Source organism: Columba livia, chromosome 5 (assembly GCF_036013475.1).
Source record: "Columba livia isolate bColLiv1 breed racing homer chromosome 5, bColLiv1.pat.W.v2, whole genome shotgun sequence".
Taxonomy (NCBI): domain Eukaryota; kingdom Metazoa; phylum Chordata; class Aves; order Columbiformes; family Columbidae; genus Columba; species Columba livia.
In genome coordinates this window covers 16,022,901-16,045,494 of record NC_088606.1, presented here as the reverse complement: position 1 = coordinate 16,045,494, position 22,594 = coordinate 16,022,901, and the positions used below count along the sequence as shown (strand labels likewise).

The window sequence follows — 22,594 nt, the reverse complement described above, 5'->3', positions numbered from 1 at the left end:
AAACAAAAAAAACTAAACTATTTGCAAATCCTCAAACTAAGGTGTAACCTGCTAGTAGCAATAATCTAAAAGCACTTCACAAATACCAGAGTGACAGATGACACGGGAAGGACGCAATATAGAAAACAATTACACTTGGAGCACTGGAGCACTAAAGCAGCCTGTTAACATCCAGCTAAATTCCTCAGCACTGACTAATTACAACTACTCAACACTAGCAATGCTTAAAAAAAAAAAAAAAAAACACAACAACAAAACCCCAAAACCAACAAACCAAAACAAACCCCACAAACTAAAAACGTTGTAACATCTCCAAGTATTTGGAGTAAATGTGTTAATGTAATTAGTTACCAAAATGTTTTCATAAGCACCTTCAGCTCTTTTGTCAGACAGCAAATGCTACTTTGCTCTGCACAGCAGAATGACAGTACCAGCCCTCCTCCATCATTGCATATTCTCACAATACACAATAGCTGGACAAGCAAACAGCCAAGGAGGGAAATAAAGTAATGCTGAACGCAAGAATAGCTTTAGGGTTGCTGATAGCCCCATCCTGAGCACCTCTCAGGTAGCTGCCATCAGGTGGTTATGGTGTATAAGCAGCACGACAAGGGAGGCCTCTAAGGGAGCGTCTGAAGAAGAGATATTTTGCAAATGAACAAAGGATGTTTCTGCCCACCTTCTGCAGCACTAGAGAGGGTACACGGTGTTGCAGGCAGAACAGGGATGGGGGCAGCGAGGTCCAGGTGGATGGGCAGTGATGAAAGGCAGCTGTGCTGTGGACAGCTGGAGGTGGCACAGCTACCACTGCCTCACACAACCCCGCACAGGGACAGGGACACAGCCCCGCTCCCACACACCCTCGAGTAACTTCCTCTCACTGCTTTACCATCGTTCTCTTCCTTCCTTCTTGTCTCCCTAATTATTAATTTATTGATTCTACACTTACCCCTGAGCTTCTCTCAGGGCAGGCAACATTCAGTTTTGGGGACCTCCATAACAAGACCATTCTTCTCACAAGAACCTGTAGTTCTGGACCAAGAGTTTGGTGCTCATGGCATTACCTTCCAACTGAGGTGCTTCAGAGGAGAAGCAGTCACACCTGGGGTTGAATTTGAGAAAATCTGGGTAAAGAAATTAATTCTACACTGAAAGTGTCTCAAAGAATTAAGTAGTAACTGGGAATCAAGGACACAAGAAGAGTGGGGGAAAGTTCCACAATATAGAAATTTGAAGTTTGTCTATTTAAAACAAAGAAACACACCAAAATACACCCTAAAACCAAAGAAAACCCAGAGAAGCTTTAAATTTTTCCTTTCTTGTAGACTGAAGATATTTTCTGTAGATTGGTATCTCACACCAGCAGCATGCACCCACTGACAGAACAACTAATGGAGCTGGCAGGTCTATAATCTGAGAATACAAGGGAAAATCCCAGGCTCTGGTGAAGCCAAAGGCAATATTGTCAGAGTCAAGATTTCTACCCTGACTACTGCAGACTTTAAAGACAAGGTAACAGGAAAATTTTTCATTAGGTGCTGTCTTTATCTGGAGATCTAAATTAACTCAAGCACTTCTCTGGTGTTTACTCAGCTGGCATTATTAGCTACGTACTTCATACAAAGCTTGTGCTTAACTTGCTGCACCTATAGACCGTTTCTGCTGACTTATATAAGAAACATCACCTGCATTTGCCAACCACTGTCATGTGCTGTTCTTGTAACCAGTATCATGTTCCCCAGAGAACCAACAGCGCTCATGCAAAGAGCCTTTTGCATTTTAAAAAATCAGTCATCTAAGTTAAAGGAAACGTCCAGCTTGGGGAAGAACTGACAGCTCCAAAGATTGGTTTATTTTATTTACTTGCAGAACCTTTAAGGCAGGGGCATATTTCCTTAGTTTATTTTATTTACTTTCAGAACCTTTAAGGCAGGGGCATATTTCCTGACACGACCCTGCCTTTCCATCTAACTGACTTGAAAACACAGTGCGTGCATCAGTGCCTCTATGCTTTCCACCTTCAGCTTCCCTGAACTTCTTCAGGCTCCACTGACAACAGGGTACAAAGCCTGGATAAGGACCAGTTGTTACATCTCTTAAACTACTCCTCAATTAGAGGCAACAGATGTTTTTCTGCTAGGATTGTGTCATTATAATGGCAGGAAAACAAAGGACAAGCATGCAATGCTTTGAAACACCGATCGCTTCTATGTAAGGTGGAGAGAAAGCACAGCCAAAAGTAACCCTACACTTTTTTTCATGGCTTAATTTTTTATTGCTGTTGTGTCAGTCCAGTAAATTGAGTCAGCATAAGATAAACTTGCAGGGTCAACGCTTCAAACATTTTGTTTTTTAAATAAATCCAAGCACCCAGATCCACTGTGCGTGGTTTACTCTGTCTCACCAAACTCCAGCCCAGTACCTACAACACAGTGGCCACACACATCAAGTGTATCCTATGAGATGAGATGAAATGTTAGTGTCCCTGTTTCACAGACGGAGACACTGATGCTCTCAGCAGCATCTGGCTTTCAAAAGTAGCCTCCAACAGACAGTGCCACGTTCAACAACACACAAAGCACCTGACATCATTGGTCCCATTTTAAACCTGATCGTACATCCTCCTTCAACATCATAGAGCAAACCTGTGGCAGAAAACACAGCTCTTCTGAATCAGTCCAACACATGAAAAGAAGGATGACCATGTGCTCAACAATACACTCTCAAATTGTATGTCGTTTGGGAGTGCTGTTTACTCAGCAGAAACGATGCAGTTTCAGAATTCATGAGAACTCTGGTTGCATATGCCAGCCTGAATCAAAACAATACTTACAAGTACATATGTGCTGTTACTCTCCAGCAGTGGGAGGAATGTGCCAAGGAGAGGAAGCCTGCAAATTGGGCTGCCAGTCAGACTTCTATTGCCGTTCCTGACTCTGCCAACGAATTCCTGCATCACCTGGGCAAACAACACAGAATCACGTGCCTCACTTTGACGAGCTATCCCACAGATACAGTAATATCCACCTGCCTCAAAGGAACCCAAAAGGTTTTGTGGATCCGACTGCTTCTACTAAAGCAAATGTTTTCTGTTTTGGTTTGTTTGGTTGGGTTTTTTTTTTAATTATCCCACTGTTTTCAGCTTTTTTTTTCTTTTTTAATCCCACTGTATTTAGTGTTGGTGCATCCTCACATTGAATACTGTGTGCAGTTCTGGGCCTCAGAATTTAAGAAGGATGGAAAGGTACCCAACCTAGAACAAGGGCAATCTAGACAACGGCAACAAAGCTAGTGACTGGGCTGGAAGAAATGTCCTGTGAAGAGTGGCTGAGGACTTCAGGCTTGTCTAGCTTGGAGAAAAGGAGGTTGAGGGGCAACCTCATTGCCCTCTGCAGCTTCCTGAGGAGGGGACATGGAGAGGGAGGTGCTGAGCTCTTCTCCCTGGTACCTGGCGATAGGACACATGGGAATGGCTCAAAACTGCACCAGGGGAGGTTTATACTAGATGTTAGGAAGCTTTTCTTTACCAGAAGGTTGGTCATCAAACACTGAATCAAGCTTCCTAGAGAGGTCATTGATGCCCCAAGCCTGTCAGTGTTTAAGAGGCATTCGACGATACCCTTAATAACATGATTTAGCTTTTGGTTAGCCCTGCAGTGCTCAGGCAGTTGGATTAGATGATCATTGTAGGTCCCTTCCAACTGAAATATTCTATTCTAGTCTATTATTATTATCATGACAATCAAGTGCAAGGGGAACAGCATGTAGCCTTAGCAAAATGTCTCTAGCATTTCCCGATGACATGCACTGCATCTACTAAGTGTAACAGTAAGTCCCCCAGCAGAAGCTAACCCACACGGGCCTCTCATTCCTCTTGCGCTCCCAAGTATTACTGACACATTTCTGAAAAGGCTTTCTGCATAGCACAGCTGTAACACCACTTATTTCACCTTCTAATACCACTAAACAAACGCCGATCAAGAACAAAACAAGCAAGTCACAGCTTGATATCTGCATTCCAAACAAATTATAATCTCATGGTTCTCCTTGTTTCCTTCTATCTCCTTCAGTTTCTTCTAGGCAGTTATTTCTTGCATCTGTTCAGTGATATCCCAAGGCTGAGATTGCCAGTTAATCCTCAAAGCAGAAATTCCCTTGAAGTCCCTCAATGTGAAGGACTTGATATCAAGGCCATGTCTTCTGTTGAAGCGTGACATACAAAACATGCCTGACACGAAAAGTCAGTTCTGCCAAAGGGAAACAAATGAGTCCACATGATCTTTAAAAATCAATGCATTTTTCCTTGGAATGCAATTAAGCTGTGTGCACAGACAGACAGAGAGAGAGAGACATCAAAGATTGCTTATTAACCTGACATGTGGTATCAATGAGAACGCCCTTCCCTGTCAGATCTACCAGCTTCATCTCAACATTGGGGTGGGGCCAGTTCAGATGGCTGAAGTTAAATACCCCAGGGCTCACAACTGCATGAGTTATTTTTTTTTTGTAATGTGGGCAGTACCATCTTGTGATTCCATTTACTAGCAAGACAGGGACACAGCATGGCGAGCAACAGGTCACGCTTCTTTGCGTCTATGAAGCAGTGAATCCAACAGCAACATCCAACAGACAGCATGTCCCTGGTTTCATCCAGCCGCCAGACAGGGTGTTGCAGGGTCATCAATTCTCATGGAAGCCAAGGACCGACCTGAAGCTCCAGCCCTGGAGAAGACTGTGTAAACAGAGATCCTTCTATAAGGATCTCCACTTTCATTTTAAAAGACTCTGTTTCTTTAAAACTTTGACTGTTATGCCCTAAGCAGTCAAACACTAGAGAACAAACAAGAAAAGTAAATTTTGAAATGAAAGAACAAAAGTGTATTTAATTTGATGAGGACAATACTACAGCTGGTCATGGAAGTATTGTTATAAAAAATTTCTACCGTCCTAAATGCATATGCCAATACCAGCTACAGGCAACTAAATTATAATTCAGACCAAAACTTTACCAAAATTCAAGGATGTGTAGTTTGGGGTCTATAACTCATCAGTATCCGGATGAGTTTTAAGCACTGAACTTTAAATACTTCTTGATTCTTCTCATGTCATTTCAGTGTACTTTTATTTCATCAAAATTAAAAGCACAAATCTTACCATTCAGTTGTTTGCAGAGCAGATCCACATGACCAAAAAAGACCCTGAATACTTGCTTTGCATTTTTAGACTTCACAGAATTGCTGTCAAATGAAGCCTGAGAAAGCTGAGACATTTCTGACCATCAGTAGGCATTACCTTTAAAAATATTTTCCTTGCAAAATAAAAGGTGTACCACTGCCTACGCTCCAAATACAGCAGGAAGATTTTTTAGCCAGGCTCAAAGAGGTATTTAGGAACCTGATACGCATTCCTGTTGGTTTCAGGTGCCTGAATACCTTTGTCTTCATATAACTGTAAAAAAATTCCCTTGCCAGTTACGCTCTCTGTTAACACTCCTGGAGCTCAAGAAATTTTCCTGTTACCATGTGTTTTTTTCCTTTCATATGCCTGAATTTCCAGGATTCATGCTTAGCCCACAACCATTAAGCGTACTTGTACAACACAGTTATAAAGGGACCCTTTCTAAGGACATAAGTGCACAGGTATACATGGTAACTACCCCGCAACAAGTGTGCCAGGACAAGTCATCGCTGTGCCACCAAACCCATCTAGAGATGACAGGGGCTAGCAGCTAAAAGACAAAACAAAACAAAAATCCAGGATCTTGTGACTGCTACAAATGATTTGGGATCTGGCCTACCAGCCACATCAAGGAATGCATAATTCTGAATCAGGATGAGTGATCATCCCTTTTGCTTGGTTTCAAGGGAATTATGCTTATATGATGAGGTTGAGTAAGTCTTGAAACTGTTGGCCAATTTTGTCAAAAGATCTAGATCTAAAGACATCAGCTGCGATCACAGCCCTTCTGTACTTGATGTACTAGCGCCAGTGTGTGCCTGGCACAACAAAGACAGGAGCTGTGCCCTGAAGATGCAGCAAAGTAAAAACAAACAGTTTTGTGACCAGCACAACTCAGGAAACCAGATCTCCTACAGAACTGTGTTCCTTGGTTGGCTAAATGTTTACACTGAATTGTACTAAGATTTTCTCTTTCCATGTTCAAAATGTGATGTATTAAATCAGAGTTATTTATCTTCTTTGAAGTTTTTAGGGAGATGCCAGTCCAGGGGCATTCACCTAGAAAATCCTTCTCCTTTTTTCCTTTTTCATTTACACTGAATATCTTGCTGCCAAATGGAGGCAGTCACATATGAAGGTATCACTCAGTCCCTAAGCTAAAAACAGGATAAAATTGTCAAGTGTCTAACTTTAGACTTGCTTTTCCCTGTTGGGAATCTGCAAGAACTTAATTACCTTGGAGCTGTTCTTCTTATGCCATACTTGGTTGAAACTGGAAAATGGAAATAAAATATTATGTAAAGGACAAATACCAAGATGCATGTGCACACACATTTTAAAGGGCAGCATAAACCTGGTTTCCAACAGAAGCTATGCTAAGAGATGAAGGCTAGTTATCTTTCTGAAGCTGTGATGCAGGTGCTAGGTTTGGAGCACCCCCTTGGGCAGTGGCATTGCTCTTCAAATCATGTGGGTGAGGCTGAGCATCCACAAGTGTACACAGAGGTTTTCATGATGACTTAGGAGCCACAGATAACTGGAGTGGCACAGAAAAATGGTTCACACTAGTAAAAAGTAGAAGTCTTGACCAGGATGGGAGAGAAAGGAGGGGCAGCGAAATACACGGCTGAAGGAAGCAACTGGAACTATGAGAAGAAGGAATACAAGAAGAGAAGCAAACACCGCAGTACCACACCCTGAATGGTGGCTAATTCTGCCTTCACTGGGAATTCGAGAGGACTCTGGATCTGATGATTCATGAAGAACGTGAAAACAGCACTGGGTGTAGGGGGAAAAGTCCCTCAGCTTTGTCAGACTCCACTTCCTGACAGCCAGTTTGTAGTGAACAATGTCCTGTGACTCATTAAAATATGTTTGTTTCTCGTTGAAACAGAAGTCGCCACGGGACCGATTGCAGCGAGTTACATTTCCTTGATATCCAACTGTCACACACTAAGCAACCAGGGAGACCATGCCAAGCTGATGTGCATTTCAACAACCCACAGATTCGAGACACTTCTAGAAAAACAAGTAAAACACTTGAAGGCAACCAATCATCTTTTAAAGTTTTGTAGCATTTTTTAAGTTCTTTCCCCAGAAAACAACCACTGCGTGCAAAGATTTTCAAATGGCATGCATGCAGCGTGCCAAGGGCTTAAAAGTAACATCCAGAAGTATCAGCAAGGAGCTGGTAAGAGTAGCACTGTGATACTATTTTTCATTCATGGTTTAAGATAGCCGGGCTTAGCTTTGAGGCAAAGGAGAAGGCAGGCAACCTGGTCTGATGAACTTGCAACAGAAAGCAGTGTCTTGCAACCATAATTTTTACAATTAATCATCACATACATCCATAATTCCTGCAGATTTCATTAAGTTAACCTATTTGAGTTATTTGTAGTAAGACAGTTTAACTGGACAATGAACTAAATTCATGTAGGTCAAACCAGTAAGGATTCGGGAATAAAGAGCTGGCAGAAACAAGCACATGAGAAACCGAAGCCTTACTACACATTGGGGTGGGCGGTGTTTACTTACAGAAGTCATACAGAATCTAAAAACGGGGGGTAGTAGCTCTTATAATATAAAAATTGGGAAACCTTTCTAACTGTTTAGGAAGAAAAAGGGAGACAAGGTCAGACCTGCCTAAGGCGACTCAGAGCCGAGCTAGGATATATTTAAGAGATTTGAAGGGGAGAAAAGCTGGGTAAGGCGAACAGAAACAAGGAGCTTGCAAACTGCAGCAGAGTCCTGGCAGTGGGGACCGAGAGATGTAGAAATTTGACAGTAACGCTGAGCAACCGGCTCTGGCAAGAGCCCGACACCTTGGAAGGAAAAGTTGCAGAATGCAGTTGAACGTTTCCACCAGTCTGGCACTCATTCACAGATGCGATTTTTCAAAAAGAAATAATAAGTTTTACCCGTTTAGCTTACATTATTTAGCGAGGTACGTTGCAATTACTGCAGCTACGTTATTATTCATATCAGTAGTACAGCGGGAGCGCTTGTAGTGCCCGGGGAGCCCTCCCGGCAAGGACAAGCCCTCTGCCTCCGCTCCTGCTCCGCGGCTTCGGCCGCACCCGTCGCAACCGTTATACCGTGCGGCGGCACCACCAACCTGCGCGGCGGGGACGCCCTGGTACCAGCTCGGGGGACGAGCCGAGGCTCGGGGGACACACCGGGGCCAGTTCTGGGGACGAGCCGAGGCGCGGCGGCTGCCAGGCGGGGCCGAGCGGCCGCTGTCTTGGCGGCGTTTCGCCCCGCGCCGGTCGCGGAGACCAAACGGCCGGGGGGCAGCGCCGAGCAACAGGAGGCGGGTCTGGGCGCCGGGCGGGCTGTCAGTGAGCCGAGCCGAGCTGAGCCTTCCCTCCCCGGCGGGACGGGACGCCGCAGCCCCAGGGCGCCGCCGCCTCACTGTTATTCTTCCATCACCCCCCGTCCGCAGCTCCCCGAGCACCAGCAAGAAGCCCCGAGCAGCGTCCCCGGCAGCGCCGCAGGCTCCTTCCTGCGGGCCGGCGCCCCACTCACCGCCGCGGCACCCGCCGCCGCTGTTCCCGCACGGGCAGCCCAGAGGGGCCGCGGTGCCGCTTTCTCCTCCGCGCTACCGCCGCTCACTCGCTCGGGCGCTCACCCACCCTCGGCGGGGCCACCCGGCACCGGCCCCGCCGCTGCGGGAGCTGCACGGAGCGGCGCGGAGGACCCGCCCCCGCCGCTGCGGCCCGGCCCGGCGGGCGGTGTTATGTAAGTCGGGCCGCGGCCGGCGCCGCTGTCCCGCCCCGCGGGAGCCGCCGGCACAGGAGCCCCAGCGGGGACGGGCGGCCCGGCAGGTACCGGCCCTGCCCGGCGATCCCGGGCCGGGGGCCCGGCGCGCTGCATCCTGTCCCTGCGCGGGGGCAGGCGGGCGGCCGTGGCCACGGGCAGCAGGTGAGCCGCGGCACTCTGCTATTTTTAGCAGAGTAAAATGCACTGGAAGAGAAAAAGCTGAGTTTCTCGCAATACCGCGTTTTGGGGGACTTGGAGCTGTGAGGGTCAACAAACACCAGGGGGACAAACACCGTGGAACAAACTACAGACCATCTTTACAAGTGGTGGTAGCCCCAGCGACCCATGGCAACCTGTGGGCACGTTTCTTGGCGTTCCTTCTGAAAGCCCAGCTAGTGAGAAGGCAACCTACATTTCAGCAGTTGTACGTGAGTGAAACAACCCCAGCCCATCGCAGTTATAGTATGTACAGCAACTCACTTGGATGCATGGAGTATGGTAACATATATTTGAGGAGGGAGTAAAAAAAATAAAGCAAGAACTTAGGAAACAAAACCTGTTTCTACTGTAATCTATTTCAGGGGATTCTTTCCTTTGTAACCTGTCCAAGCAAAAAGTCTGCCGTGAATACTCAGGTTATTCTGGAAAAATCAGAAGCAAAAGGGGCAGCAGTGGTGTTGTGTTGACAGCCACAGTGTTGGTTCTGTGGCCCAGTGAGAGAAGCCAGTCATCAACACCTCATGCTCTATCTGCAGCATCAAAAGTTATAATAACATGAAAGCCAGCATGTTGAGCCACAGGGAGGGAAGAAAGAATGAATAGCTTGTTCATATTTGAACAATAGTATAATGTGAACAAACTGAATGAGCACATGAAGTAGTCTGTATTTCATAGACACAAACATGTACTCTTCCGTAGAGGTTATATTGCTGCCCTCTGCTGCTGGGAGCTTGTGTGGTTCATCTGCCTAACGAGCAGAAAAACGGGCCGTTTGCGGGAAAAGTTTCTGACTGTGCATAACCGCACTGCAGCCGAGTGCCTCGATATATGTACTTCAAAACTGATGAAAGAACGAGCTCCGGGAGTCTGAGAGAGGCTGGGGACCACAGCTCTCTACCCTCTAGTGCCGGTTGGGGTAGGCTGGCCCACTGTGATGGTCTTACCTGTCTGTATCGGCCAGGGGAGCCTTTTCAGGCCTCACTTCTGCCCACAGCCAGGTCATTCAGGGTGATCTGCCACCCATGTGCCAACACGGCCTTATTTGGAATAGCTCTGTGTTTAAATTGCTCCCAAACCATCAGGAATCATCATCCCTCACCAGCAGTAGAAAAGGTAAATGGTAATTTTGTCGGAACTTAATGGTGAGGAGTGTACTTTCATAACTGGGTCTAACCTTGAAGCTCCAAATGCCCATGGTGGGTCCTGTAGTGGCACAATTTGGGGTGACTATGACCTTTTAAGTTGTCATTGAAAGGAAAACTGAATGCAATGATCTCGCTCTGTTTGTGGACAAGCCTATCATCTAACTTGGAAAAATCTAATTTATTCACTAGCGTGGTTTTGACAGACTGTTTACTTGTGGTAAAATTTAATATTACCAGTGTGTAAAATTGAATCTATGCCTATGGAACTGCTCTTGCACCATAGTAATTAATAGCTGATTAGCTCTTGGTGACCTCTGGAATAGTGTGAGGAACTGGATACAACCCAAAGGGGTTGAACTCTAAAGGAACGTGTCCAGGCTAGGTAAATGATAAAGAACATAAAATCTTATCTGTGAATTTGCATTGGGAAAACTGCCTCATTTGTGACAGTGAGTATGTGAGCAAACATCACCCAGCAATTAACTCCTTATGAAACGACCCTCTAGGAAATTACTTTGTATACCTAGATCTTTTAAACCCAAAATAAAAACAACCTCTTTTATTCAGAAAGCGTGCTGGTGTTGTACAGTGCATCACTGTGTCTAAAAATTGTTTGCATGAAGTTCCTTTCTGCATTTCCCTGCATGGAGGGTTTCATGGCTCTGGTTTTACTACCTCAAACAGCTTTGTACATGCTGAGTTAGAAAAACCAAACAGGCAAACAGCAGACTTCTAGCAAATGAGCATTCAGTGCTTTACCTGAACAATATAAAGCTGCCCACACACCACATGTAAACAACAACGGAGAGGTTAGAGTGGCTGTAAGCAGTGTGGAGGGGTGGATGAGCTGCTGAAAAGCAGCAGCTCCAGCTCTCTTCCCCTGGAAGAAAGGAGTATATTTTTAGAAGCAGTCAGCTCAGCCTCTAAACCAAACCACAAGTACTTGTCAGTGAATATACTGTATTTTCAGACACTTCCTGTGAAGAGCCGAGTAGCAAACAGGAGGACCTGCACGACATCCTCAGGGCAACAGAGAAGCACTTACAATGCTGCAGGGCAGCTGCTCTCTCTTACTAGTGTAACACACCCACTTACTCATGCTCGCAACCAATGACAAGTATAGCACAAGATATTACGATGTTTCCCTTTATGTTTGCTTGGGTACAGCAATGTAAAATTGTTATTCAAATAATGAGTCACATGGCAGTCTTGGGGTGGGAGGAACAGCATTTGTTGACAGAGTGACGTTTATGTGCAGCATACCAGTGACATACATCTTTGGCATGACAGGTTTCAACACTGGGGCTTGTCCTTTGTGGTGGTGTTGTTTTATATCTACTAGAAGTTGCATATTGCTTCACAGAATCACAGAATCAACTGGGTTGGAAAAGACCTCGGAGATCATCGAGTCCAACCCTTGGTCCAGCTCTAGTCCGTTTACTAGATCATGGCACTAAGTGCCATGTCCAATCTCAGTTTAAAAACCTCCAGGGACGGTGAGTCCACTACCTCCCTGGGCAGCCATTCCAATGCCTGACCACTCTCTCTGTAAAGAATTTCTTTCTAATATCCAGCCTAAATTTCCCCTGGCAGAGTTTAAGCCCATGCCCCCTTGTCCTATTGCTAACTGCCTGGGAGAAGAGACCAATCCCCACCTGGCTATAACTTCCCTTCAGGTAGTTCTAGAGAGTGATGAGGTCACCTCTAAGCCTCCTCTTCTCTTGACTAAACAACCCCAGCTCCCTCAGCCTCTCCCAATAGCTCTTGTGTTCAAGTCCCTTCACCAGTCGTGTTGCTCTTCTCTGGACCCGCTCCAGCACTTCAATGTCTTTCCTGAACTGAGGGGCCCAGAACTGAACACAATACTCCAGGTGTGGCCTCACCAATGCAGAGTACAGGGGAAGGATCACTTCTCTTGTCCTGCTGACCACGTTGTTTTTGATACAGGACAGGATACCATTGGCCTTCTTGGCCACCTGGGCACACTGTTGGCTCACGTTGAGCTTCCTGTCAGTTAGCACCCCCAGGTCCCTTTCCGTCTGACTGCTCTCCAGCCACTCTGCGCCCAGCCTGTAACGCTGCAGGGGGTTGTTGTGACCAAAGTGCAGCACCCAGCACTTGGCCTTGTTGAACTTCATCCCATTGGAATCAGCCCATTTTTCCAGTCTATCCAGATCCCTCTGCAGAGCCCTCCTGCCTTCCAGCAGGTCGACACTCCCTCCCAACTTGGTGTCATCAGCAAATTTTCTGATGATGGTCTCAATCCCCTCATCTAAATCATCAATAAAGATGTTAAACAGGACTGGACCCAACACTGACCCCTGGGGAACACCACTAGTGACTGGCCGCCAGCTGGATGCAGCCCCATTCACCAGCACTCTCTGGGCCCGGCCCTCCAGCCAGTTCTTAACCCAGCGTAGAGTACACTGTCCAAGCCATGGGCTACCAGCTTTTGCAAGAGTATATTATGGGAGACAGTGTCAAAGGCCTTGCTGAAGTCCAGATAGACCACATCCACAGCTTTCCCCTCATCCACCAGGTGAGTCACCTGATCATAAAAGGAGATCAGGTTGGTCAGACAGGACCTGCCCCTCCTAAACCCATGCTGGCTGGGCCTGATCCCTTGTCCATCCTGAAGGTGCTGTGTGATTCCATTCAGGATGATCTGCTCCATAACCCTGCCAGGCACCGAGGTCAGGCTGACAAGCCTGTAGTTGCCAGGGTCAGCTCTGCAGCCCTTTTTGTGGACTTGGGTAACATCGGCCAACTTCCAATCATATGGGCTTGACAGAAAGTTTCTGTGGATGGTGGTAGGATCTGCTACAGGAGGACTCTCTCCTCAGTACGTGAGGAATGAAGAGCCATCAACTCTACATGATAATGACCACACAGCGTATCTTCAGGAGCACTAGGGTAAAGATCCCGTCAGCAAACCAGGTGAACTTCCTGCCCTGTATTCATGCAGAGATCATCCAGACTTAACTTGGTATTTCACATTCTCCCTGCTGCATATTTTGTAATTTACTGTTTGTCTAATTAGGCTCCACATCCCAGGTGCAGACTGACTGCCTCTGCAGGGAAGTGGGACCCTCTGCTACAGCATCAGTTCTGACACCTCTGGACCAAGTGTTCTCCCATAATTAAGCATTTACTATCCACTTGAGTTCCACCTCATACAGACATGGATATTTTAACTCTCCAAGGACACCTGACATTTAAGCACAGATTCTACAAGACAGATTCCAAATGAATGGATTTTTTTTTGGTGCCAGTATGCTTCCATGTAAACAGAAGTGTGATGCTTAGTACCCCTTATGCATTAACTTTTAAATTTGGGATTTCATCTCTGACTGGAAGTTATCAACTATCACAGAAGACTGCAGTCAAATGGAGTGTGCAAAATGCTAAATACAGAAAGCGTTAATAACAACCATTAAATTAACTGTTATAAACCAAGCCCTTTGCACACGTATATCCTTCTGAGAGGAGCAGCTTTCAGCGCATAAGATATTTAAACCTGGACTTACTACTCCAAATATCACTCCCAGAACTGTATTAAACATATGCAAATAGGAACAGAGAAACTTTGTTTGATGTTTTTCATGAGGTACAAGATACTGCCAAAGAAGCCTCAGATCTCTGCAGAGATCTGAGAGCCTAAGAGCGGAAAGAATGTGGGACCAAGGTTAGCAGACAAAAACTGACACAAGTCTGCTGAATTCAAGGAGAGTTAAGCCAGAATAAACCAGCTGAGACACTGTTCCATTTATTTATGAGCAAAACAGACTGTTTTGCACCACACACACTAGACATCAGGATTTGTCATGCAAACACCACTTGCTTGAATCACACCATGTAATTTGGAACATATGCTCTAAAGGAACAGTTGTCACTGATGATACTGGAATCCTCCAGCACTATCAAAACATTTGTTCGTAACATTCAACTTCCATATTGATATCCAACAATTTTTATCTCAAGAGCAAAGCAGCAACTCTCCTGAGCATCATTTTTTCTTCTGCCTATTTTCTTAGTAGGTTCTCACAGGATCTGCTCTGGTTGTTTTCACTCTGGTGCCTACACATCTTTAACAGTCTGAAAGCACTCAGAAAGCTCTTCTTTTCTCCCTAAATATAAGAAGAAACACTCAGTGCCCCAAACAATACACTTCAGGGTGTTAAAAACTGATAAAGGGAGCACACTCAAACTTTGGAGACAATATCACTTAAGATAACAGAAAAACAATAGGAAAGAGTGCTGTACACTTAACTACATTGGTGCAGTTTTCCTGATGCTAAGTTGAGGAGGTGTGGTCTAGACAATAGACTAGTGAGGTGGGTTGCAAACTGGCTTAAGGAGAGAAGCCAGAGAGTGGTAGTGAATGGTGCGGAATCTAGTTGGAGGCCAGTATCTAGTGGAGTGCCTCAGGGGTCAGTGCTGGGGCCAATATTGTTCAATATATTCATTAACGATTTAGACGAGGGAATAGAGTGTACTATCAGCAAGTTTGCTGATGACACTAAGCTGGGAGGGGTGGCTGACACACCAGAAGGCTGTGCTGCCATCCAGAGACCTGGACAGGCTGGAGAGCTGGGCAGGGAATAACCTAATGAAATTTAACAAGAGAAAGTGTAGAGTCCTGCATCTGGGCAGGAACAACCCCAGGTTCCAGTATAGGTTGGGAAATTACATATTAGGGAGCAGTGTAGAGGAAAGGGACCTGGGGGTCCTGGTGGACAACAGCACATCTGGAATATTGTGTCCAGTTCTGGGCCCCTCAGTTCCAGAAGGACAGGGAACTGCTGGAGAGGGTCCAGCGTAGGGCAACGAAGATAATTAAGGGAGTGGAGCACCTCCCTTATGAAGAAAGGCTGAGGGAGCTGGGGCTCTTTAGTTTGGACAAGAGGAGACTGAGGGGTGATCTCATTAATGTTTATAAATATATAAAGGGTGAGTGCCATGAGGATGGAGCCAGGCTCTTCTCGGTGGCAAACAATGATAGGACAAGGGGTAATGGGATCAAGCTGGAACACAAGAGGTTCCACTTAAATTTGAGAAAAAACTTCTTCTCAGTGAGGGTGCCAGACACTGGAACAGGCTGCCCAGGGAGGTTGTGGAGTCTCCTTCTCTGGAGACATTCAAAACCCGCCTGGACATGTTCCTGTGCGACCTCACCCAGGCGTTCCTGCTCCAGCAGGGGGATTGGACTAGGTGATCTTTTGAGGTCCCTTCCAATCCCAAACATACTGTGATACTGTGATGCATCGGCAGTAGTAAAGTCTTTGTATTTCCTTTATTAAAAGGATGCTTTTATTACACTGCTTCTGTATAGAGAAAAAATAAGTCTGTGAGTATCAATATAATTATTTTGTTTTAAAAAAATACTCTTCAAGCAAAAGTGTGAACTAGAGAACAGCTGAACACAGACCAAGTCAGAGGCACAGATGAGGCAGGAGCAGAACCCCAGGCCATGACTCTCCTTGCCCCAGGGAGCATTTTCACTCACAGGCTATGAAGTCCCACACCATTTGCTCTCTGTGCCCCTCATTCCCTGGGATGACTTGAAGGGTTTTTAATGCAAATTGTCTGTAATATTTAGGCATCAGCAAGGTTAGCAGCTGGGCGGGAAATGCAAAATACAGACAAGTTAGAAACTAACTAGAAAAAAATAACATTTACTTCATTTCTTTGAGAAATCTCCCCCACTTTCTACTACTTGCTTCTTAGTATATTTTAAAGTGCACTATTCTGCATAGCTGTTTTCCCAAGTGTCTTTACAGTCCTCATTGGTCTATTTAAGTTAGGAAGATAAGTTAACAAGGAAATACAAAAAGGCTGCAAACTGAAGGGAAGTGAGAAAAGAGGTGACGGAGGGGAGATAATTCTTTCTCCACTTGTGAACAGAAATAAAGAAGCTTCCTCATATGACATATGACATGTCTCCTCTCCAGATGAGAGGAGACAGTGGGACTGCTGAGGCTTGTGTGGTTTGGAGCGACGCTGGAGAGCACACACCACTTGTGAATCCCATGCAAGCCTACCAATGATGGAAAGACAGTCTAAAGCTCAAATTCATTACAGCTGACAGATTAAAACCAGAAACCATTTCTTACCTGTACATCTTCATGTTATTCAACTGTGAGAATTTGATTAATTAATATTGAAGTGAATTAAAGACCATAGACTTGGCATCCATGGTAAACTGGTGTAGGAATAAAGACAAGTCCAAATGTCTCCCAGCATTTTGAAATGAAAGATATTATCTGTTTTGCATGTGCCAGAAAGTGGATGAGGAAAGGGTTATGTTGACTTCTACATTTTGAAAGTGTGGAGGGAGCAGCAGCAAAATGGAAGGTTATACATTTAGGAGTTTGCAGTGCTAACTGTGGTAACTCACAGCAGTGTCCCCACTGAGATCAGCAGGAAACAAGCCAGGGGAGGCAAAGGCCCACTGAAAATCGGGATCTGAAGACACATCTCCTGTGTCCAACTCCAGTAGATCGGGTTTTTCCTTACTCTTCTCCACATACTTTTACAATTTTTTTTTAAGTTACAGAAGAAGCCAGAAGCTGGCTTAAAAAAGATATTCTCTGGAGTCCTCTGGATAGATAGCAAAGACAACTGTTGAAATATAACAATACATAAACTTTCTACTATTAAAATTAATGGCATGTGACTACATGTGGCTCTCCTGGCTTCCTTTCACACCACAAATGCAGTTTTGCTATTCTGATTTCCCTGAGACTCGGTCTTCTGGAACTACACTACCATCTGTACTAGCCTCCCTGCTTCTAGATAGGTCAGCTTTGTAAAGCAATTTTTGTTTGCATCTGGCCTTTTAAGGGATGAGAAACACATGCTATGCAAAACAAATCTTGTATGCCACTGTTTAAAAGACTACAGTCCTAGGAGAAGTCTTTAGTTTTATTTTCCTCCTTTCATGGCACATGAACTGTAACTCTTTCACCACAGCAGTCCAGCATGAAACTACAGCAGAGCCCAGATCAATTTCCTCTGATCAAGCATCTCAAACTGAAGTACAGTGACACAGAGCAGCTGCCAGGACGTACCTTTGTCTCCTCCTGCCTCCCAGGACTGGCAGCAACTGAGATCTAGTATCTGAACAAATCTCTGGACAAAGACCAAAAGGGCTGCTGATGGGGAAGGGAGCTGAAGGACGATTCAGAGTGATCTGCACCCCACTGGCACAAGAAAAGTGATTGTTCTAAAGCTCAGAGCTTTTTCCCAGGCTTCTGCTCAGAAAGCCAAATGCCTTTTTCTTTCTTTTTTTTTTTTTTAAATGAAATCAACCGGTTATAAAACAGGCCTTTGTGCAAGCCCGAGTGCTACAATTAGATGGCACACACCACAGTACAAGTACAGTACAGCCCATGGAGGCTGCTGAGCAATCGCAGCTGCCGTGGACATCAGCAAGTGAGGAGGACTACGAGGAAGCTCAGAGGAAGAGCTCAGAGCACAGCAGCATTGCAACCTCAATCACTGAATTGCAATGAATTATATTAAAGGTGAGCAGCATTAAAATTAGAGAGATCTGCCATGCAATTGTTTTAATGCAGATTCAGGAAAGGTGCATACTGTTGTATTTGTGGAGCAGCAGCTTATTCTGTGAAAGAACTGCTTGCCCTCTGAAAGTACATGGTTAGTAACCACCACCAAAGCAACCTGCATGTGTCATGTGGCGACGAGCATTAAAAGCACTGATTGTGAACAGTCAAAATCAAGACAATCACAGCATTTGAAGCATTTGGCAGTGCTCTCTCAAATAGTTCACCTGTTCTTGAAACAGTCAAATTTTCATGAAATACAGGTTTTTATACTTCAAAAAAGGAAAGAAAAAACTCTTCCAAATATATAACTCCCCCTCAAACTTCCTTCTTCTTTATATCGATATTTCTAGGTTTACAAGTGGCTGTGCTTTTGTTGTTGTTTGTTTAAATAAACAAAATGTAGAGAACTAAAAACTCAAGTTTCTGGCCACCCCTCTAAGAATTTGTGTTTTTATCTCCCACAAGAGATACTTTTGAGCCTGTTCTGGAGCTTTTGGTTCATATATTACAAATGCCAAGTATGCCAACACACAATCCTCCTCTCACATCTGAAGATTTTGTTAGTACTTTGGGTCTATTAATAATTTTCTTCACATTAGATAAACTGCTCTGAAAACCACGTGATTCAAAATATTCCTACCACATTCATGGACACTTTTTCAGAGAGCTTAACATACAGGAGCTCACGATTTACCTGCAACATCAATATCTGTGGTTAGCAGACAGGGATTTAAAACACCACAAGTTCAAATAAACCATAGATTTCAGAAATACAGTTTAAGACACTTTTCACAATCGTTTCAGCAGTACTTTGTATTTTCCACCTTCACGTGCTCTCTGCTTTATTGATTCTAATTCCAACTGACTTTTCCAAGTCAGCCTCCAAACTATAACAGCATGAACACTCAAACACCACCAGCGAGCACTGATGAGGACTGGGCTTTAAACAGTTTTCCAGGTTTCCCTCCACAGCAGAGACTGAAATATCATCCATCTAAGGAGGGTGTACTAAAGGCTTTGATATTGTCCTTCTGCAAGCAACCTTCCTTTCTTTGAACCCCAGGGCACAACAAGAAAACCAATGCCTAGCATTAAATATGCAGGCTTGCTATGGAAAAAGATATGCCACCATGAAAATCTTGGTTTGACCTCCCATACATGTTTTTAAAAGTTTTCCAGCCTAAATCTAACATTTCTTGAGTAGTTGACTTTGTAACTTAAAGAATATTCCTTTAATATGCTTATTTCCTTCGAAGACAATCATAGAATCATTTTGGTTGGAAGAGACCCTCAGGATCGAGTCCAACCATAACCCAACTCTAGCACTAAACCATGTCCCTAAACCCCTCTTCTATATGCCTTTTAAACACCTCCAGGGTTGGTGACTCAACCACTTCCGTGGGCAGCCTGTTCCAATGCCTCACAACCCTTTCTGTGAAGAAATTTTTTCCTAACATCCAATCTGATCCTTCCCTGGTGCAACTTGAGGTCATAAACAAAACATCAACAAAAACAAGTTCACATTGATCCTTCCACAAACCATCTTGGATCAGAATGCAACTCTGGTAACTTATGCAGGGAGTGACCCTACATAAGTTACCCAGAACTCCTCTGTTCTTCATTTTACCCAGCACTACCCTCACAGTTTCTGCTCTATCACCAGACCTAGTTGCTACAGCTTTACCCATGTTCCTAGTCGCTCCAATTCTTCTCCCCTCCATACTGCAGTGTCCCTCATTAGGTTGCACATCTGGTGTGAGAATCCCCCCACTCTGAATGGAGACAAGGACTGGCATGGGCTTGGAATGGAGATACTGTCCCATCCCCCTCCAGGAACAACCAGCATAGCTATCTGCGTCAGATGAGGCATACAGTTCCTGAGTCGCAGCTTCCCACACCTTTGTATACCCTCTCCTTGCTTTCAGTACAAAACCAGCCTCTAGCCCGCCCACAAAAATTCAGAAATACAAGAACAATATCACACAGTGGGGAAAAAAAACAACTAACTTTTAGCACAATTTAGTTTGTACATATACAAACAAGAGTTTGCAGAACCTCATACCATAGCTGAAGACGGGCAGATTTCCATGCACATTCCTGTCGAAGGTCAGTTCTCAGCAGCTTCAAGCCGTCAAATTCCACACCACAGCTGTCTTCTGAGAGGCATCGCACTTCACATCTGCCTCATCCAAATTCCAGTTCTCTGTAGCAGAGCATAAACCGTTGCACAACTCCCGTGGGAAAATTTACTCCAATTGGCATAAAAACCTGAAAGCTTCAATCTATACAAAAAAATGTAAGCAAGTGAGATGCAGGTTATTTTATTCTGCACAACACTTTATATAATAGTGGGACTAGGAACATATTTTTAAAAGAAATATCACGGACTGCAATGATTAATTTTAGTCAGGTTACTCAAGCTTTTCTTCACCCCGCTCTAACATATCACTTCTGCACTTGCACGAGCACGTGGTGTATAACTGAGAATTACCCTTAACATTTTTACAGTAACGAGAGCCCATTTATACTATCTCCAAATAAAAAACAACAACAACACCACCACCACATTGATAACACTGGCAATAACGTTTTAACAAAAAGCTTCCAGGATCCCTAGAATTATATTAATAGAGATTTGTCAAGCAAAGATTAAGCAACAGCAATTCACGTGATGTAGGGTCACAGCATTAGCTAGACTATAGTTCCTTTTCCAAGGAATGTTATGAGAACTTAAACGTGTTAAAATGTGCACACACTTTCATAGAAAAAAAAATGAAACACTAAAGGCTGCATGATGAAATAAATAAAATCTTTATTGAAATATTGTAGTTCCAAGTTTATAAATACAGATAATCTTATAATAGATAAGATTTACAAAAAAATCTCATCATTAAGATTCTCCACATCAATTCCATCTCCTTTATAAATTCACTGATGGGTGCAAAACTCTCTAACTTTTACTTGGAGAAATCTCTCGTACTGCTTTGTTACCCATCTGGTTCAGAAACAAGTTGGCTAATAGGTCTCTGGGTTAGATCCAAAACTCTTGGTTTCCCATGGGACCAGAGTTCCTATCCCGGTAAAACCCCCATAGCGCTTCTACACTTCAAAACAAAGCTTGTTTCACGGCTTTTTCAAAGTAGCACATCTTCAAAATACACAGGAGCTTTTCACAGATGTTTCTTCAGCATTCACAATTCAGGCATCCCACACAAATTTTAACTGTGCAGTCCAGAACTGTAGGTGCACTTCAAGCATTCTTAATGCTCTCAAAACTGAGGATATGTTGGTGCTGCCAGATGTGGATGGTGTGCTGAAATTATTTACCTGGCATGCAGAACAGCTGGAGCTCACACCATCCCACTAAAATGCTTAAAGAGACAATAAAACTGCCCAAGTAGAGCACAATTGTTAAGGCACAATAAGAGACTTCACTTCCAGGCACTATCACTAGTCAGAAAGAGACACAGATATCTGACTTGGACAGGAAGAGGTGTCCTGTTCTGATAAGCTAAAATGAGACTTTTTTTCTCATCTTTCTCACCAGTTAATTTAGACCTCTCCTTTTTCTTTTTAAAAACAAACAAAAACCTTTTTGCTGACAGTATTATATGTCTACTTAGATGCACCATCTAGGAACCTCAACACCAATTCATAACTAGTAACTCTGTTCAGCAGCAGAATGCCTGGAAGTAACCTAATTTGTGTCTAACTGTGAGGGTTTAAGCCCAGCCGTTTGAATATCAGCACTTCCATTACTATTTTCAAAATGACGTGAAAATAAGTCTTCTAACAGGAACATCAGCAAAATGCCAGGAATCTTATGGGAGTCCCATTAACATTTCTTCTGAACAGGTGATTTAAATCATTATCTGAAAAATACAAGAAGTTTCACTTAGACTGATGGAAGACTGGACCAGGTAACAAATAATTACCTCTCTATTTCTAGAGTGTACATGGCCTAATTGTTCTAAGTCTTATCAGCAGGGGAAACTGTTTATCTATTAGGGTACTGCATATTTCATAATCCAAAAGCATTTGACAATACTCAATATTTTATTACAAAAATTTTGTTAAGCTTAATATTATCTCACAGGTCAATCTCACAAAACTACAGTAACTATAAATCCAGGTAGTTTTCTTTATCCCAGTACACAGACCACAGGTCAGCTTTTTAACATTTATAGCAGTTTTTTAGTGTTCAGCAGATGTTACTCTATTTGCTAAACAATATCAGACTGCAAAGTTGCTCTTACTGTTGATGGATCAATAATGACATGGGATAAGTCATTATCTCCGTGGCAACAGAATTGTGGCTGTCAGAGGAATATTGCGCACGTTGCTGCTGCGACTCGGCCAGGCATGCCTCGGCTTCCTCACGCAGGTGCTCTCTCTGCAAGCCTGGTATGCCCAGAGTACTGACAACCAAGGGCACCTCTTGGACTACAGAGCATGGACCCTGAACTGTGGCTACATGAGTTCAGAAGGAGCACAACCTGGCACGGGTTTATTAGACATCAGCTTGATGTTCTTATTTCACTTTTTATTTTTTATTAACCACCTCATTGGAGAAATAGCTAGAATAAAGTTCAGGAATTGTTTCCTTTTTTTTTTTCCATATTGCACAACCTTGTACCATGTTAACCACAACGTATAAACCACAGAAAGCAGTAACCTTTCTGTGTCTTGATTAGCATGACCATGCCTGTCTTCTGAAGTCCTGCT

The 22,594-nt window shown here is 44.1% G+C and overlaps 1 protein-coding gene and 1 non-coding gene across 5 annotated transcripts in view; both read right to left on the bottom strand.

The window, feature by feature from the left end:
• Positions 1-19,956, bottom strand: part of SYNE3 (spectrin repeat containing nuclear envelope family member 3) — a 77,552-nt gene extending 57,596 nt beyond the window's left edge. Inside the window, exon 1 of one of the 4 annotated variants that reach the window (XM_065063564.1) lies at positions 19,932-19,956. The gene's annotated coding sequence lies outside the window, so the exon portion shown is untranslated. Of the gene's footprint in view, positions 1-2,833; positions 8,167-8,293; positions 8,450-8,703; positions 8,876-19,931 lie in introns of those variants that run through there. The other 3 variants (XM_065063565.1, XM_065063567.1, XM_065063566.1) reach the window with 3 other exon arrangements.
• Positions 19,957-22,048: 2,092 nt separating this feature from the next.
• Positions 22,049-22,321, bottom strand: LOC135579716 (small Cajal body-specific RNA 13). Its single transcript, XR_010473315.1, has one exon. It is a non-coding gene; the product is annotated as a small Cajal body-specific RNA 13 (non-coding RNA).
• Between the last annotated feature and the right edge of the window lie 273 nt (positions 22,322-22,594).